Genomic DNA, 5,701 nt, shown 5'->3' with positions numbered 1-5,701 from the left:
AATTTTGAGCTTAAGACTTGCAGGGTTAAAGGAGAAAAACATAACAAGGATAGTTTGCTGAGGAAGATGATGATTCATTAATCTAATTGAGCTTAAATATAACCAAAAATCACTAGTTGATATAGAGAGAGAGAGAGAGAGAGAGAGAGAGAGAGAGAGAGAAAGAAACACATGGATATGATTTGACATAACTATATCCTAGAAACCAGCTAAAAAACTAGCCACTACACAATTCTCAAAAACTAGAACAGAAAATAACTAAAAACAAGGAAAAACACTGACTTATTGGTAGAGCTGAAGTTTTACAGTAATTAAAGCATACATCAACAGCATGAATACAAAACAACATTATCACTCATAATAGTTTAACAGACAAAAGCAACACAAGCGGTCATCATTACATTTGTTTTAAAATTAGTTTTTTTTTTCTTTTATTATTGTACAAAAAAAATTACAACCAACCACTAATTGAAAAGAAAACCCTAGAAGTCAAAATTCTCACCAGTGTTGGTTGGATACGAAGCTTGTTGGAGACCAATTGATAGGATGAGACCTCCACAAATTAATCCTCGTGCTCTCTCTGTGGCAAAGATGATGATGTAAACCTTTGTTGAAGCTCATTTTCCACATCTTCATATTCTTTGCTATTTCTAAGGGTATCTTAAGAATTCGTGAGAAAGAATCACGTAAAGAAAAATAGGTTGTGTTTCTTTGGTTCATTATAATCCAAGTATATACATTGAAAAAAGCCAATAGCAAGAATCTATTTGTCACATGGAAAAATAAGGGAAAAGATATAAAGGATTAATCTTGGATTAACAAGGATTAATATTTATTGGATAATCAAATTTTAGTGAGGAAAAGAAAGGGAAAGTTATTGTTTTGTTAAGGAGGGAAAAGAAAGGCAAAAATATATAACAATATGATTTACTAAAATTAATTAAAAAATTGAGGGTAAGGGAGGGGGAAGAGGATAATATGGTCAACAATGTTTATTTTCTTCTCCCTATCTTACCCTACCTCCATGTGAAGCAGAGTACCCATTTCTCTTGCAAATTTGACCGAATCTGATCCTCCCACTCCACCAGCCATGCTCTCTTCTCTGGTGGGCCACACTTCGGCCATGCAGTGACAAGGAGATGCAAGAGACTCAATCTTTTCCTTCTTGCATTCTTGTTGTTACCTTGGAAGAGCTTGGTTGGTTAGAGGCTGGAGAGAAAGCTCAAGGCTGGAGTTGGCTTAATCTCTATAGCTAAACTGGTAAGCAAGCTCTCATCTTGATTTGAGCTGAATATAGGTCTCTCATGCCTTGTTGTGTTGCCTTATGATGATCCTTGTCTTGGTTGTTGATCTAGTGTGGTTATAGAAGTTCTAGACTGTGGAATTCTTTGCTTGTCCAAGATCCTTTCCTTATTTGTTATATAAAATGCTTCTACCATTCTTAGCATGTTGTTTGCCAAAATGATGCAACCACTTAGTCTATGATCATGTATACAAGGTGCTTGTTGAAATGTCCTTTAAGACTATGTTGCTAGGCATGTCTTAGCTTTTAATGATCATGCTATGTTTTCTCCATTGGCTTGCCAAGTCTAGTTGCTTTAAACTTTTGTAAACCTTAGATGCATATGCCTAGGTTTATATTCTTTTATGATTGTATTATTTCTTGCCCCAATGACATGATGCCTTGCCTAGTGCTTACTAGTTGCCTTTCTTTTGAGTAAGTTATGCTTGGGATCTTCACGCTATTGTTGGCGTTTGTCAAATGCTTTGTTGGGTTTTAATTTAGTAATTGAGTAAGTAGATTTGGGTTATGTTATTATAGGGTTTCTCAAGAAGGACTGTCTTAGCTTTTGGGAGTGAGTTGGAGTGGAACTATTCCAAGTAAGTAATTCCACATATATAGAGTTTTTAACTATATATCTTTTAATATATATCTATATATAAAATTTTCAGCTGTGTATTTTTTTTTTTTTACATTTCACTTGTGTATTATTTGTTGGTTAGGTGAACATAAATTGGTTAATGCTTTGATAAGTAGGACCATACAAACCTTGGGAATTTATCTCTCACTTCCCAAATGAGAGCTTAGAAACTTATACTTTTGAATTATTTTATTTCATTAAAGTTAGAATGAAAATCCTGTGTGGTTGGTTCAATTTTGGTTTGTAGTAAGTAATAGATCCACTTGTATTATGATGTAAATTGCGGATTTCTCTTCTTTTGTTCTTTTTATTATTACTTAATCATTCATGTTATTATATGTATACAATTTTGCTCATTAGCTAAATTATTGTTTTATTAAACTATTTATGTTAGTGCTCTTAACTTGTAAAGTATCAACTGATACTTTATTAAAGCATATCATGTGGGTTGTAAGTATCAGCTGAATATTGTATTAAAGCATTAGTGGATTGATGTTTTATTAAACTAATTCATTTAACATTTACTTAAGTGTTTACACATCAATAACATCCTATATTTTTTTCAATGTTTGTTTTAATTAAATTTAGCTCCGGTTTACTCCATTGACCGTTCTCAGGAGCTTAGAAGTATTTCTTAACTACTTCTTATTTTCATTTTATTTTATGTTATTTTTGTTAATTTATTTAAATTAACTCCATTAACTATATGCTCTTGATTTACACCTTTAAAGTAGCATCATGCTTTCTACTTTTCAACTTCCTGTGCTTTTACTTATTTTGTAAATAACTTGTTTAGTTTCCTTGAAAAGTGGGAGCTTGTAAAACTCTTGTTATGATTAGATTAGTCTCCAATTAAGCTATGCTCTAACCCAGTCAATAGGGATCAATATTGACCATGTTAATATGAACTTGGTAATTGAGACTTTAGTTTCACGTTGCGTTGTTGGTAAAACAATAGAGGCTTTGAATTTCTAACTTGGATCATCGAAGTAAAATAAATGGATTTTGCTATTTCTTACTCTGGTGCAACTGAGGTAAAACAAATGACATTAGTAAATTGGAGTCACTTAAACGTTGGAAAACCACTTTGCTATATTTTTGTATTTTGCTAAATGTTTATGGATGCAAGAGTTAGATTTTCTTGATGTTTTGAACTTGATATTCAGTTTTCTGCACATACATGTACCTTATACAGGCTTTTGCAAAGTGATGTTATTTTTAAATCTCTAAACTCTATTAATCCATATTTTGTTTTGAGTGGATTACTTATTGGGCTTTTTGAAGGTCATCAAGTTGTTGAGTATCTCTTTCAAATCAGGAGTAAGGTCTTACAAGAGTCAGCTTAGCCAGATTGTCGAGTAGTGCGAATTCCTTTTGGGTGGTGGGTGTTTTTAGCACTTGTTGTTGTTGTTGTTGTTATTGTTGTTTGTTTGTTTATGCATTAAACCCCTAGCTTGTATCAAACCTTAAACTCCTAGTTATTATGACTTTGTGGTTTAGCTATTTGTATATTTTGTATATTATGTTTTCTACTCTGTTTAAGTTGTGAGGCTTTGTATGGCCACTAAATCTCAACTATGTGGGTGTGGGGCCCTTTGTCCATGTTCCGGGCTTATTGTGTTGGGGTCAGGTGTGATAGTCAAAGAATGAGAATTAAGAATAGAAAAGGCAAGAGAAGAAATAAGGCAGTTTTATACCCTTTAATTAAAATAAATGATATTACATGAGTGGATGAATTATAATAACAACTAGATTTATTCATTTATAAAATAATTTAATTATAACCTTCCACTTTAATTATTTTAATTAACTAACTCACATTTATTCATTTTAATTATTATAGTTAAACATATAAATTAAATAAATAATTTTTAACTATTATCTAATGTAATTATTATAATTAAAATTTTAAATTAAGTAATTCATGTAACTGTTATCCACATCAATTATTAAATATTATAATTAAATAATTCACTTTGATTGTTTTAATTGTGATAATTAAATGATTTATAAATATAATTCAACTTTAAGTTGTTCTGATTTTATAAATTACTTTAATTATTATCACATTAAGAAATTTGGACCTGTGGAAAGTTTTTAAATATTAAATAACTTCACTAAATTATAATTCATAAAGATTTAAAAAAAAAAAAAAGATATTAACTCTCTTATCACATTCCATAACATTTTCCTACCGAAATAATGACTTGTATATCCTCAAACCGCAATAAATCTTTTTTTGCTAATTTATCACACCAATGAAGACCATATAAAAAATTACAAGGGTTGTCGACAGAAATATAACTAATTATTTACTTGTGAACCTATACAAATAACATGAATCGAGGTTTTTCCTATGGGTTGATGATAGAAATATTGGCTTGCCTTTAAGGGCGGAGCTAAACAGAAAATTATGGTTCAAATGACCCCATTAAATTAGAAAATGGAGTCAAGATGTAATATTAAAAAAATTTGAACGAAAAGCATTTGGGTCATTATACCAAAATGTTTTCTAAATAATTTTCTATTATTGTCCTTCAAACTAAGAGGACTACTATGATAGGGCCATGCAAGAATAACCCCCGTGTCAACTACCATGGCACCACACTTTTTCTTATTTCAAAATGTAACTACTAAAGAAGGTAAGATTTTTTTCCTTTTTATCTTTCAAGCTACATTAAAAAAAATTGATTATATCTAAAAATCAATTTCATTTTTCATCTTTTGAGATAATTGTTTTTAAATATAAATTTATTAATGAAACATTTTGGTTTTTTTATTATTTATATTATTTATATTATTTCACAATAATTGTTCTATATATATATACATTTTTTTTCAACATTATGAGTAAAAATATTAAATTTATATATTGACACCACTTAATACATTGTCTAGCTTCGCCACTGCTTTTCTTGCTATACCAGAGACTAGCAACACAGAGACTGGCAGATATTTGAGATTCCATTTACATCAATGATTCTTGAATTCATTTGTTGAACAATGGCATAAATCAAACATCAAAAAAAAAGAAACCATATTAATTTTCACTAAACACATGCACACACCAAACATCAAATAATTGCATCGAAAGAAATCATAATTAGTTGAGAAGCAAAACCAACTTCTTGGAGAATACTAGAATATAATGCATATCAATATTGAAAATAATAATATGTGATAAAGATCTCAAAACTAAATGTTTGTCCAAATATAAAGCTGAAAAATCAACATAGTTATATTCAATTGATATGTTCCTAAACTGAATTTAGTAAAATAGATTAAGGAAAATGTCACAAAACAAGGAAGTTCTTAAAACAACATAGTGCGTAAAGTTTCTAAAGTATCTAGCATTGAACTTTGAAACGACATTCTTACTAAGATTGTTTGCACATTAGACAAATAGTTTGTTATCTTAAAAAAAAAAAGGCTTCTTGTCATCTAGCAAGTCCCGAAATTTGTAAGTTGTGCCTTATCTTTTCGCAAAACCTACATGATGACTAATGCATCATCCATGACGTTCTACTACCTTGAGAGCATTGCTTTTGACATTGTGAACTACATATTTAACAATCATTTTAAATCCTGAACCAACCATTTACGCAAATTAGTGCAAATTTTCAGAAATTACTTTCATGTTCTTTTCCTTAACATCATTTCTCTAATTCTCTTGTAACCTTTGGATGATATCCTCGGGATATTACTGTCTGATTTTGTTTAATTTATACTTAAATGAATACCATGATAATGGAAAAAATTCAATTATTTGGAAGTCAACT

General features: G+C 30.0%; 1 long non-coding RNA gene across 1 annotated transcript; it reads left to right on the top strand.

Moving 5' to 3' along the window:
* The first annotated feature begins 985 nt into the window (after positions 1–985).
* LOC120255730 lies at positions 986–3,524 on the top strand. The gene is made up of 3 exons (XR_005535090.1): positions 986–1,260; positions 1,823–1,881; positions 3,207–3,524. It is a non-coding gene; the product is annotated as an uncharacterized LOC120255730 (long non-coding RNA).
* The last annotated feature ends 2,177 nt before the right edge of the window (positions 3,525–5,701 follow it).

The sequence above is a fragment of the Dioscorea cayenensis genome, unplaced genomic scaffold (genome assembly GCF_009730915.1).
Source record: "Dioscorea cayenensis subsp. rotundata cultivar TDr96_F1 unplaced genomic scaffold, TDr96_F1_v2_PseudoChromosome.rev07_lg8_w22 25.fasta BLBR01001167.1, whole genome shotgun sequence".
NCBI classification, from domain to species: domain Eukaryota; kingdom Viridiplantae; phylum Streptophyta; class Magnoliopsida; order Dioscoreales; family Dioscoreaceae; genus Dioscorea; species Dioscorea cayenensis.
The sequence above is the reverse complement of the archived record's forward strand: the minus strand, read 5'-3'. Positions and strand labels throughout refer to the sequence as shown.